General features: G+C 44.8%; 1 protein-coding gene and 1 pseudogene across 5 annotated transcripts in view; one reads left to right on the top strand and one right to left on the bottom strand.

The window, feature by feature from the left end:
* The first annotated feature begins 1,179 nt into the window (after positions 1-1,179).
* Positions 1,180-13,509, top strand: part of NIM1K (NIM1 serine/threonine protein kinase) — a 67,096-nt gene continuing 54,766 nt past the window's right edge. For 2 of the 5 annotated variants that reach the window (XM_047866459.1, XM_047866469.1), the window contains exons 1-3: positions 1,180-1,477; positions 6,043-6,157; positions 6,532-6,576. The gene's annotated coding sequence lies outside the window, so the exon portion shown is untranslated. The remainder of the gene's footprint in view (positions 1,478-6,042; positions 6,158-6,531; positions 6,577-13,509) is intronic. The other 3 variants (XM_047866487.1, XM_047866478.1, XM_047866496.1) reach the window with 3 other exon arrangements.
* Positions 6,120-6,676, bottom strand: LOC125170180 (N-alpha-acetyltransferase 20-like; annotated as a pseudogene).

Raw genomic sequence — 13,509 nt, 5'->3', positions numbered from 1 at the left:
TTCTCGCCAATCTCAGTGGCCAGTCCCTGGAGCTGTCCAAGGTTTTATTTCTTCCTCTTCCTGTTCCTGGCCCCTTCAATCACACAAAGAGGCATCAGAGTGAGGAAGAAAAGCACTGACTCTGGAGTCAGACTGCCTAGGTTTGAATTCCAGCACCAGCATTGGACAGCTGAGCAGTCAAATAACCTTTCTGAGCTGTTTCCTCATCTGTCCAAAGAGATGGTAGTAATACCTAAAATAAGGTTATTGTGAGGATTTAATCAGTTACTCTTTTGAAAATATTTATAATAAGGCCTGGCAAATAGCAAAACAAGGAATCTTTGGCTTCCCTAATTTCTACCATAAATAGATTTAAAACTCACTCATCTACACTTTTGCTTTCGTAAATATTGCCCTGGCAATCAGGAAGACAGAATCTGGGAGCATGAGGAGGTGAAAGAGTGCTTGCTGAGCTGCGACTTAGGGTGCTGGTCTTGGCTTTGCCATTAACCAAGCTGTGTGATCCTTGTTAACTGACCTCTCTGATCTCACTTTCCTCCTCTGTAAAATGAAGGACTTGAACCTCAGTGGATAACCTCTGGTTATCCTACGGGTTTTGCTAGTCTGTGAATCGCATTCTCCGCTCAACACTCAATTCAGTGACTTGGCTTCCTTGTTTGTAAACTGTAAAAATATTTGGCACCTACCATTAGCCGGAGGGTTATAGCTGGGGAGTAGGCAAGAGATTAGGGACTCACAGTCTAAATGACACCATAGGAACTGGATATATTGTATGGGAGGGATCCGGGCAGAGGGTGGCATTAGCACTTCTTTCTGCAGAGCCTAAACCCTGCCAGACTCACCCGAAGGAGCTGTCACGGTGAGTTTGCTGGAAACCCCGTTCTGTTGGTAAGCTTGCTGGGTCCCGGTCTACCAAGGACACGGGAAACCTTTGATCAAGAGGCTCGAGAGGCTCAGTACGAGGCGTGAGCAGACGAGAGCTGTGTCAACCCTCTTTTGGCTGTGTCGCCTGTTCTCATCCATCCCGTAGGAGGGACTCTCTCTGTGAGAGGGCCAACCCCCCCCCCCCCTCCTCCAGTGTCTGCGATGGGTGTCCCCGCGCCGCGCACCCTCCTCCCTCCTGCCCCTCCTTCCTGGCTGCCATAGAAACCGGCCTACGAGGTCCGGGCCCGAGTCCCGGAGCCTGACCGGCCCCTGGCCCCCTCCCCCGGGCCAGCCCCCCGCTCCCTATTGGTCCTCCGGGGAAACGCTGCGGGGCGCCTCTGTCCCCGCTGCAGAGCCCGGGCCGGGGCCAGCGGGCGGGGTTTGCCGGGGCCGCTGTCGGTCAGGTCCGCGGTCCCTGACAGCTCAGGGAGCCTCCCGCGCGGCCGCGGCGCCCGCCACCCACGCACCTCCCGCGCCGCGCCCGCTTCAGCTCCAACCGCCCCCAGCTCCTGGCCTCGCGCAGCCGAGTCCGTGAGCCGGGCTCGCCACGAAGGTAAGCGAGGGCCGCGGGGCTCGCAGCCAGCACCTCCACCCCTCCCGCCCCTCCTCCCCCAGGCTGCTGACCTGGTGGCGGGGGGTGGGGGGGGGGGTGGCTGCGAGCAGCGCCCGTCCCCGGCAAGCCGAGGGGGAAAAGGGGGCACGGCTCCCGGAGGGGCGAGGGCGCGAGCTGGGCGCGGGAGAAAGGCAGGCGCTCCCGAGGGCGAGCACGAGCAGAGGGCGTTGTAGCGGGAGGCGCAGGCGAGCCGGTGCCCGTGCAGTGTGCGGCGCCCCTGGGTCTGCGCGCGCGTGTGTCCCCGCGTCCCGGCACCGTGCGGGACCCCGCGTCGGAGTGCGCGCCCGCACGGGAGCCCGGGAGGGCGGCTTCGCGCCCGGCCCGGCGCGCACCTGGCGCGGGGACCCGAGCCCCAGGACGTGAGCCCAGGTGGGGACCTGCGTGACCCGGACTGGCAGAGAGGGCGCTGACAGCGAACGGCTGTGGCCCACCACACCCCACACCACGACGCTCCCTAAAGAATCGTGCTTTTTTAAAGACTAAGGAGGAACCTCGTCTCTTCCCGGATGTCCCTTCGGGAGTATTAGGAGCTCCAGGATGACCAGGAAAGAATGGCAACGGGGTCTGTAAAATGACATTTCTGATCAGCTTTTGTGTTCCCGACACAACACCTGGGCAGATGGAGAGGTCAAAGTAACAGATAAAGGTGCTCTTGGGAAGGCAAAGATTCAGCCTTCCGCATTTTTTCCTTCCCTTCCTTCCCTCCCTCTTCTTTCCTCCCTCCTTGCCTCTCCTCCCCCTACCCCCTACCCCCGTTTCACCCCCCCACCCGCGTTTTCGTCCTCCAGAGTTTAGTAGACAAGAGGGCTCTCTGTTAGACCCACCCTCCCCCACCCCACTTCTCATCCCGTTTCAAAATGGGAGCAAATGAACCACATTCTTAGCTCTTACCCGTGCAATTCAGACAAGTTTGGAAATTAAACAAATCGCGTTTGCACTCGAGTCCGCGGGAATCCAAAAGGGAAACAAACAAAACCAGACCGAAAAATCTATTCCAAGTTAAGTCAAGATTTCAACGCGGGATCTAAAAGGAGTATTTGTGTATGGCAATACGTTGTGTGTGTGTGTTTTAATGTTTGAAAAATATGTATCACTCAAGCTTGCATCATCAGTATTCAATGTGATTCACAGAAGCGCTTCAAAAGATGGTTTCTGTTAGTGTTGCAAAAAGCACTTCTAATTTTGGTTGCCATGGTAACCGAAGAAGTTGCCCCGCGCCGTTGATGCGCAGCCTGCCTGGAACCAGGAACTGTTCGTGAGATCTCCTCACGTCCCCTCATGTCACCATGGTAATAACAAATGAGCTTATAAGATACTTGTTTCTTTTCCTTAAAATACTAGAGCCCAAGCATGTTGTTTTCAAATTTTATCTTTCCAGAGTTTGCAATTTGTGACACAGACCTTCCTTCTTAGACAACTGAGTGTAAACACTGCCCTCCAGCCAATCAGCCCCGCTGGCCCAGCTCTCTTCCCACAGCTGCTGCAATAAGGGGGGGGGGGGGGGGGGGGTGTTGGGGAAGCATGAAGGAGGAGAGTGTCTGGTGTTAAAGGAATCCCGGTCTTGCACCACATCCCCCTCCCCATTTAGCGTTTTATAATTTGGAGTCCTAATCAGCTCTCTAATTAGGAGATGGGGAATGTGGGTGGGGGTCCCAGAAAGAGGTGAATGGAGGAAAAGCTAAGTCCTGCTCTCCATGGACTCCTGTTTTGTGCGCTGTTGAATTTGCCTCATGGGTTTATTTTTGGCTTGACCACTGTTAAGTGGTGAGCTTGGAAAAACCTTTAGAGAGGCCTTCTTCTGTGTTAGGAAAAAATGTGGATTGGATATTTAGTTTGAGGTGTGCGTTTTTTTCTAGTAACTACATTGCATTTAAAATAAAGGCAGGTTTGTATGAAATCTACATTTCCCAGTAATAACTACATGTAGGCCATAGAGCCCTCTATGCTCTTGATTTAGCCTGAGGTTTTCAATTAAGATGGATTAATTTGGGGGAAGCAGTAGCATCATTCAGATACTTTTCAGTAGCAAATGTTGGTGTCTTCAAAGAACTATAATCCTTTATACAGTACATCCACAATTTCTGAGCAGTGAATTCTATAAAATCAATTTTGTACATTGATGGCACATGATTGGGAAATTTGGAAGCCCCTAGACTTACAGTTTTAAAAGAAGAAAAAAAAATACTTCGTCTTAGTAGGTTAATGTTTATAGCCAAATACGTAGTTTCATTTTGAAGAATTTAAAAATTAAAATATAGCGTGAAATCCACCTTCATTTTTTGAGTCTCATTATGGTGTTTCTCTAAGGACTAAAATAACCTCAATTCATTGGCTGATTTTCTTTCGGTTGCTGAAAGGACCAGCTGTTTACAAAACTAGTCTCATTCTATTGTTGCCATCTCCTATTATCATTCTTTAAAAAGTTTTTGTGGTGGGGCGCCTGGGTGGCGCAGTCGGTTAAGCGTCCGACTTCAGTCAGGTCACGATCTCGCGGTCCGTGAGTTCGAGCCCCGCGTCAGGCTCTGGGCTGATGGCTCAGAGCCTGGAGCCTGTTTCCAATTCTGTGTCTCCCTCTCTCTCTGCCCCTCCCCCGTTCATGCTCTGTCTCTCTCTGTCCCAAAAATAAATAAACGTTGAAAAAAAATAAAATAAAAAAATAAAAAGTTTTTGTGGAGAAAATAATTGTTTTTTACTTGCTTAATTTTTAAGAACCTCTGGCTTTTTCTTATCAAATATTCTAATGGCTCTGTAAAACACCTCTCCTTGGTATTTTCTATACAACGAAATGCATCAGACAGTCCTTAGATCCTTCTAGGCCCCCCAACCCCCACCCAGCTCTTCAAAATGGAGCCCCAGTCTGAACCAGTTCTTTCCTAGTCCTGACATACACCAGCATTCTGAGATTTCCCTTCACTTCCTTTTTGTCCCCATTCTCTGTTCTCTGGTTTTCCTCTGTTAGTTTACTGCTTCATTTTCTGAAGCACCCACTTCGGTAGCTTCTTAAGAAAGAGTTATGGGCAATAAAATTTTGAGACCTTGCATGTCTGAAAATGTCCTTATTTTACCCTTGCACTTAATTGATGGTTTGCTTGGGTGTAGGATTGACTGGAAATTAATTCCTGCCAATTTTGGAAGGTATCAGTTAATTGTTTTCAGCTTTCAATGTGGCTGAAAGTTCAATGCTATTCTGATTCTTGATTCTTGTCATGATATCTATTTTTTTTCTGTCTGGAACCTTGTAGGATTCTCTCATTGTTTTGTGAAGTTTCACTAAATATGAACTTGCTTTCTACAGATTATGTTCATCTACCTACTGGTCCTGAGGAACTTGTATCCTGCTCTTCTGGGGAATTAATGATATAGACATACTTGGAAAATCATTCCATTTTATTGGTTACTTTTCATTGTCACATACTGATTATTCTTGATTGCATCAACTCAAGATATTTAGTTTTGAATACTTGGTTGCTGCTCTTTGGAATCATGCATGCTGCCAGACCATCCTGCATTCCATTTCTGTTTTCTTACCACTTTTTGTCTTTTAACAATGATCAGTGCTCTCATTCGTTAGGGTCCTACCCTTAGCTCTACAAATAGTTTTTTTTTTTTTTTTTAATTTTTTTTTTCAACGTTTATTTATTTTTGGGACAGAGAGAGACAGAGCATGAACGGGGGAGGGGCAGAGAGAGAGGGAGACACAGAATCGGAAACAGGCTCCAGGCTCCGAGCCATCAGCCCAGAGCCTGACGCGGGGCTCAAACTCACGGAGCGCGAGATCGTGACCTGGCTGAAGTCGGATGCTTAACCGACTGCGCCACCCAGGCGCCCCTACAAATAGTTTTTATATTCTTTGTGTATTTGCTTTATGGGACATGTTGGTTTTACAATTAAATTAGAGCACAGCGACAGTACATTTGCTGTGGACTAATCAATGCTGTGATGGCCAAGTCTAAAATAATGAGGCATCCTCCATGCCAGCCATTGGTGACCTGCAAGGTAAATATTTCTCTAGAATGTAGACTTGTTCACCCTCTTGTTTTGCATGTGAGGCAACAAATCCAGAGATATTAAGTGTGCGGTCATTTCTCCGGAGTCCCTTTTATTTATTTATTTATTTTAGGGTCAACAATGCATTTTATTATACATCTTAGATTTGTACATTTCACATATGCTTTTAAAGCTTCAATTAACAGACAATATAAAACAAATATATATATATATATATATATATATATATATATATATATATATATATATGTAGCAGTGGTTCTCAGGCACAGAATGTAGGAGGAGACTGGAGCATGTTTTTCCCCTTAATACAGAGTGAATATTCTGAACCCAAATAGTGAAATGTTTCCATCTGACCTAGCTGCCTTTTTGATTGAATTTTATTACACTGAACTGCTTTAGTAGGCACGATGTTGCTAACAGGAAACAATGAGACTCAAATTTGTAACCTGTATTTTCTTGAAGTAAGACCTAAATGATTACTTTTCTCCCGATAGAGTTCCAGGATCATCCAGTGAAAATAATATTGCCCCTAACATATCTGGAACATCAGCCTCAGAACCACTGCCCATGGTTATTCAACGTCTTCAGGCCTCACAGGATGACGTAATGGTATGATGGATTTCTTCTCAATGTTTCTGGAAGGTGCTTTCCTCATATCATAAACGTCCTCATCACGTTCCCTGTTGCTGGCCAAATAGTACTCTATGACTGTCCCGTACACACTGTAGCCCAACTGCTTGTACATGTTGACTGCAACTTGGTTAGATACTCTTACAAAGAGATCAACAAAAAATCCACCCTTTCTTTCTGAAGTCTCCTCTAATAACTCCATAAGTTTAGCAGCCAAACCAAGGCGTCGAAATTCTGGGGGGGGGGGGGGCAGGGGGGACAGAGAGAGCCGTGACATGCCCGTGCCATTCTTCCTTCCCTAGCTTCGGAGCCTTCTGCTTTACCCATGATCTAACCCATTAACTCTCCACCAGGTGTCTCTGCAATGATGAAATACCCTGGCCAGTGGGCGAGGTGCTGTAAGTAAAAAGGAATCCGTTACATTTCTGTAGGTGGATCCAAGTTAATGTTGTCGAAGCGGAACAGGTCGTTGCACGTGAAGGCCCAGAGTGTGGTCATCGGCCGCCTCCTAGGCCAGCTCGCCGGGATCCCCACCTGCCCTGCCTGAAGTCATTCTGCCCTGACTCCCTTTTAAACATTCTTTTACCCAGCCTCCTCTCTCTCCTTGGTTACTTTGTCATATATTCTTTTTTCATTTTTAAAGTTTACCTATATATCTTGAGAGAGAGAAAGAGGTAGAGGGAGGGAGGGGCAGAGAGAGAAGGAGAGAGAGAGAACCCCAAGCAGGCTGTGCACCTTGAGCACGGAGCCCTTATGTGGGTCTCAAACCTACCAACCATGAGATCATGACCTGAACCAAAATCAAGAGTCAGAGGCTTAGCTCATTGAGCAAACCAGGCTCTCCTCTGTTCCTTTCTTTAAACCTTTTTTCTTTATTATAAAGAAATTATCTACTTCTTTGTTAAAAACTATGTATTATAAAACAATATATATTCCACAGGTAGCAAGAAGTAGTGGTTAAGTCTTATTTAGTTTTAAAAATAAATTTTATAGTTAACATACAGTGTAATATTAGTTTCAGGGGTACAGTATAGTGATTCAGTAATTCTGTGCGTTACCTAGTGCTCACCACAAGTGCTCTCTCTAATCTCCATCACCTATTTCACCCATCCCCCTGCCCACCTCCCCTCTGGTAACCATCAGTTTGTTCTCTATGCCAAGGCTGTTTCCTGGTTTCTCTCTCTCTCTTTTCTTTGCTCATTTGTTTCCTAAATTCTACATGAGTGAAATCATATGGTATTTGTCTTTCTCTGACTGACTTACTTCACTTAGCAGTATATTATCTAGCTCTATCCATGTCATTGCAAATGACAAGATTTCGTTCTTTTTATGGTTGAATAATATTCCATTGTATATACATATGCCATTTCTTTATCCATTCATCTATTGATGGACACTTGAGCTGCTTCCATAATTCGGCTATTGTAAATAATGCTGCTACAAACATATAGGAGCATGTATCCCTTTGAATTAATGTTTTTGTATTTTTGGCATAAACACCCAGTAGGGTGATTTCTGGACTGTAGAGTAGTTCTATTTTTAACTTCTTGAAGAACCTTCATACTGTTTTCCACAGTGGTTGTACTGGTTTGCATTCCCACCAACAGTACATGAGGGTTCCTTTTTCTCCACATCCTCACCCACACGTGTTGTTTCTTGTGTTTTACTTTAGCCATTCTGATAGGTGTGAGGTGATATCTCATTGTAGTTTTGATTTGCATTTCCCTGATGATGAGTGATGCTGAGCATCTTTTCATGTGTTTGTTGGCTATCTGGATGTCTTCTTTGGAGAAATGCCTATTCATGTCTTCTGTCCATTTTTTAATCAGATTATTTGTGTTTTTTTGAGTTGTATAAGTTCTTTATATATTTTGGGTATTAACCCCTTATTGAACGTGTCATATGCAAGTATCTTTTCCCATTCAGTGAGTTACCTTTTAGTTTTGTTGATTATTTCCTTCACTGTGTAGACGCTCTTTATTTTGATGTAGTCCTAATAGTTATACATTTGCATAGGGGTTAAGTCTTAATTCTGGAAATAGCTTTGCTGCATTTGAATCCTGGCTCTGTGACTTACTTACTATAAATGTGACCTTGGGCACATAGTTTGATCTCTTTGTGCTTCCCTTTTTTGGGCATAATAACAGCAGGTACCTTCTAGGATTGTTGTAAGACTTAAATGAGTTGGCTCATGTAAAGCTCTTAGAATGGTGCCCGGCACAAAATAAATGTCATTGTTGCTAGTATTTCATTGTCAAAAATACAGAAATAAATGTTAAAATGAAAGAAATAATCATGTATAAATCTCTCTCTAATCCTGTGTATAATCCCAGCTAGAGAGATTATCATGGTTAACATTTCAGAGGGTTGTTTTTGGTAGTTAAAAACAAAGAAAAAAAATTGAGATACCACACATACAATTTTATTTGTTGCTCTTTCCATTTATCTTTATGTTTTGAGCTTTTTTCCTTGTTGTTGGATAGTCAGTATTCTCTGTATGACATATTTGTTTTCTTTTCTGTATTGATGCTAACACAGAGCCTTACAAATTAGGCCCTCAATAAGTACTAATTGTCTGGGAAGCCAGCCCTTTCTTCTGGACCCTTTGGGCTTGGGGCAGGTGTAAAGAGAGTTCCTCCCATCATGAATTTGAGAAGTCCCCCTGCAACTAAGACAGGTCTTATCTTTTCCTACGCAATAAAAGCATTCTGGAGATGGCACCTGAAAAGTGTGGATTCAGCAGAATGAGGGAATACTCGTGTGAAAATATGATGGAGGAGTGGGGGGTGGCATGGACAAGAACCTGAATGGAAGTAGCGAGGCATGACTCAGTAGGGCCACCAAGCTGGGAGGTGTGGATCTTGGCACATGCACAGCAAAGGCCAAGAGAAATGGCCTGATGTTTTGGTTTTTCCTTGCAGCCTCAGTGATTAGTTGAGGCTAGGAAGCCAATGAGAAAGCTTCTGTGTATAGACACTTCCAGAAGTCCGGCCTGCTTTGATCTCCCCCATCTCCTTCTGAGAGATCTGACCCAGTTTGGCTCTTCCACAGTACATGACAGTCACCTGCCTGCTTTCCTCACACAGGACACGTGTGGCCAGAAACAGTCACTTAGCAACTCTTTCACGGTTTTGGAATTAAGCCTTGAGCAGCCCCAGTGAGGATTCGTGTCTCCTCAGAGCACTGCATGTAGCATGGAGGCAAATTTATGTTGGCGTTTTTGTGTTCTGTCATTTGCACATGCCAGAGAGTTACTATATCCCAGGAAGCAAAGATGTTATTCAGAAGAGTGTGGACTGGGTAGCTGGCTGTGGCCGGAGACATTTAATAGTTCATTTAGAGGAGTGCTTCTGTCTTGCTTAAACTCAGGCTTCCTTAAGAATCACCCTTTTTGGGGGCACCTGGGTGGCTCAGTCAGTTAAGTGTTGACTTCAGCTCAGGTCATGATCTCGCGGTTCGTGGGTTCGAGCCCCGCGTCGGGCTCTGTGCTGACAGCTCAGAGCCTGGAGCCTGCTTCAGATTCTGGGTGTCTGTCTCTCCCTCTCTCTGCCCTCCTCCACTTTCTCTCTCTCGCTCTCTCTCTAAAAAATAAATAATCATTAAAAAAATTAAAAAAAAAAAAAGAATCACTCTGTGTAGCACATAACACCCATGTGAGAACCATTCTGTGTGGTCTGGTGGCTACTGTCTGGCAAGGAAGGTCAAAAAGATTTACTAAAGCTCTAAAACAATTGCATTGGTTAATATCTATAGAAAACAGGACATGACACTTTCAAAGGTTACTATATAGCAATGCTAAGTAAGGATGCTCTTGGCTTAAACCTGTTTGTCACACTGCTAGAATATTCAGTGAGTTGCAGATCAGTGACTTAAAATTCTTTTGTTCGAGATTTTGTGCAAAATGCTAGATTATTTTGCGAACATTGCCCACAGAGACAACGATTCAAATACAGACTATTAGTTCCATTCTTGGTTAACAAAATACACTCTGATCATATTTATTGAATCATGAGGATTTCTTTTAAAGCCTTTTAAACTTGGGGTGCCTAGATGGCTCAGCCGGTTAAGCATCTGACTCATGATTTCAGCTCAGGTCATGATCTCACAGTTTGTGAAATTGAGCTCCGCATCAGGCTCTGTGCTACAGTGTGGAGCCTGCTTGGGGTTCTCTCCCCCCTTCCCCCCCAGCTCATGCACTCACACACACTCTCTCTCAAAATAAATAAATATTTAAAAAATAATAAAGCCTTTTAAACTTTTCTGAGCTTTTTGTTTAGACAAATACTCTTTGGACATAATCAACACCACCAGTTCGTGAGCTGGTGTAGAAAGCGAAGAGGTACAGATTTGCTCACCCTTTATATAAATGCCTCAAATTCAACAAGACATTTTAATTTTTTTTAACATTTATTCAATTTTGAGAGAGACAGAGCACAAGCGGGGGAGGGGCAGAGAGCGAGGGATACACAGAATCTGAAACAGGCTCCAGGCTCTGAGCAGTCAGCACAGAGCCCGATGTGGGGCTCGAACCCACAAACCATGAGATCATGACCTGAGCCGAAGTCCGTTGGTTAACCAAGCCACCCAGGCGCCCCAACAATACATTTTTAGATGCCGCGTTTCCCTGTTTTCCTCACCTATGTTTCCTTACCTTAGTACTTGCTTGCCTTCAGGCCTCATCTGCTTCAGGAAGTTTTCCCTACACATTCACGACACGCTAGCTGTTCTCTGAGCACCCACTCTCCTGTGCGCATCTCTAGCCAACTGCTTTGTCCATTATATTTAACTGGTCGGTTTATGTATCTACTTTGTCCCGCCAGCGGATGACTTATTCACATCCACATGGCTCTTGGCGAGCACCTCAGACGGTTGGCATAAAGTAGGCAGGCACTTAAAAATAATGTTTGCTCAACTGAACATTTCATTGATGTTGACAGAATCTTCCATAATAGAGTGTGAAGGTAGCGACCTCACATTGCTTAGGGTGGCAAGAAGGTCAGGGAGAATCATCTCGCTTTCATCCTTCTTCTTTCTAGCAACATCTTTTCGGGGGATTGCCTGCGACACTCACGGCTCCTGCTCGTGAGACCAGGTAACGCAGCAGCATCTGTTGTGTGTGAGGCACAGGCTCTGAGGTCAGAGAGGCCTGAGCTGGAAATCCAACTGATATTTCTTGCCTGTACAACTTTGGACAAGTTATCAAGTCCTTCTTGCGTTCAGTTTCTTCATCGTAAAAATGAGGGTAAATTGCAGGCACCTTTCAGGGCGGTTGTAAGGATTAAAGAAAATCTGTATCAACTAATTGGAACCAAATAATAGTAGCTATTCTAAGTTAAGGATGCTTTTGGCTGCAAGGAATAAAAAGAGGTCTATTAGCTTGGCTAAAAGAGGTTTATTTTCACATAGAAAAAGAGATCTAGATAGGTGTCTTGGTCTGCTCAGGCTGCCATAACAAAATACCATAAAATGGGAGCCTTGAACAACAGAAACTGATTTTCTCACAGTTCTGGAGGTAGGAAGTCCGATACCACGGTGCCAGCAAGCTCGGGTTCTGATGAGCACTGTCTCTGGCTTTCAGATGGCCACGTTCTTGCTGTGTCCTCACATGGCAGAGAGAGGGAACTCCCTGATCTCCTAAGGACACGAATCCCATCGTGGGGGCCCTACCCTTGTGGCCTTATCTAAACCTAAATCCTGTCTCCAAATACCAACACACCAGGGCTTCGGGCATCAATGTGTGAATTCTGGGGAAGACACAATTCATATATAGCAAGAAGCCATTGATAGCTTTGTTTTAGTTGCCATCAGAGACCTAGTTTATTGCTATCTTTCTGCTCGGCCATTCTTCCGAAGTCTTGCTGTCATGGTTATCATTTCAGTGTGCTTAGCTGGCCATGAAACCTCCAGACAAGGTCCACACAGGAAGAAAGGGAAAGGAGCTGGGCCACTTACAACTATGCCATTTTATCGGGAAGCATAAGATATCAAAAATCCCTTACTAAGGTCCCATTTGCCAGAACTGTGTCTCCGGGCCAGCCCTAGCTGTCGGGGAGAAAGAGCACGGGGGCCTTCCAGCTTCTATAGCAGAAGTCGAGGAAGGGAGAAAAGAGTTAGTAAAGATGTTGACTGAGCCAGCCAGCAGTGGCTCGTCACTTATTGATAGGGTGCTCATATGTCCCACTTTGCCAGCGACAGCCCTGGTTTGCACCTGTTGTCCCAGTGTGATTATTAATAGCAACCCCTTCTATGCTCAAAAGTGTCTTGGTTTGAATGACAAATGCTATGTTCATTCCACTTATTGAGGGCTTGCTATTTACTGTAGGCTCTTATTAAATGGTAGTTGGAGATAGAAGGCAACCATACGATAAATAATAAGGCAAGATTACATGTGGCGAATGCCTGTGATGCCACTTCATAATATGGGATACAATACTACGATATTGATTTGGCCTAGGAGTGTTTTGAGGACTGATGACACAGACTAGAAAGCCACTTACATATTAAGGGAGATATACTTTTCTGCCGTCACAAAATTTATCAGAGAAATTTTGCACATGAGAAGAAACGTTATTTTATCTTCTAGATTATTCTCTTGTGGAGAATGTAGTAGAGTGTGGCCTTGGGCTATTTAGTAATAAAGCCCTCCTTAATCAGGAGGAAATATTTGTATCTTCCAAATATTCTTTCGAGTTGATTTAAAATAAAACTATTTACTAAACTGTTTATTTTTTTCCCCTTAGCTCTGTTTTAAAATCCTAACAATTTGTTTTACAAATGCATATATTCTGTTGGGCTGACACAGTGGAAACAAACAAATTAAAGAAATTTGGTTCTTGTTTTGTCCCTGGCCACCAGTTAGTAAGTCTCTTTCCTCTCTGGATCTGTTTCTCATATACAAAGTGAGAGATGAAATAATCGTGGGGGGTCCTCTACTTTGTGTTCCTAAGAGTCCACGAGTGTGTTTGGGTCATCAAGGGAAACCAGGAAACAGCCAATCTGCTTGTGGCCTCAGGTCACTTGGGTCTGAGGATGTGTTAAGAAGTAAGACTGCAGAGGAAAACTGACATGAGGTCACAAAGCGCATGCATATCCATCCAGCCAAGCAACTTGCCGTTCATTTTTGGCAGAAGGAAGGCATTTCCTAAACAGCATGGAAGGTCAGTGGTACTTGATGGGCTGGAGGGAAGAAAGACACGGGAGGAAAAGACTTGTTTTATTCCGGGTTCTGAATTCTTTACACGTTCAATGACCTAACATCTCTGGTCCAAGGAGCAGAGTGGCCGTGAAGCGTAACTCACCTGTCCCTGGGTTTGTGTTCTGAGAAATTCTAG

This window comes from Prionailurus viverrinus, chromosome A1 (genome assembly GCF_022837055.1).
Source record: "Prionailurus viverrinus isolate Anna chromosome A1, UM_Priviv_1.0, whole genome shotgun sequence".
NCBI classification, from domain to species: Eukaryota; Metazoa; Chordata; class Mammalia; order Carnivora; family Felidae; genus Prionailurus; species Prionailurus viverrinus.
The sequence above is the reverse complement of the archived record's forward strand: the minus strand, read 5'-3'. Positions and strand labels throughout refer to the sequence as shown.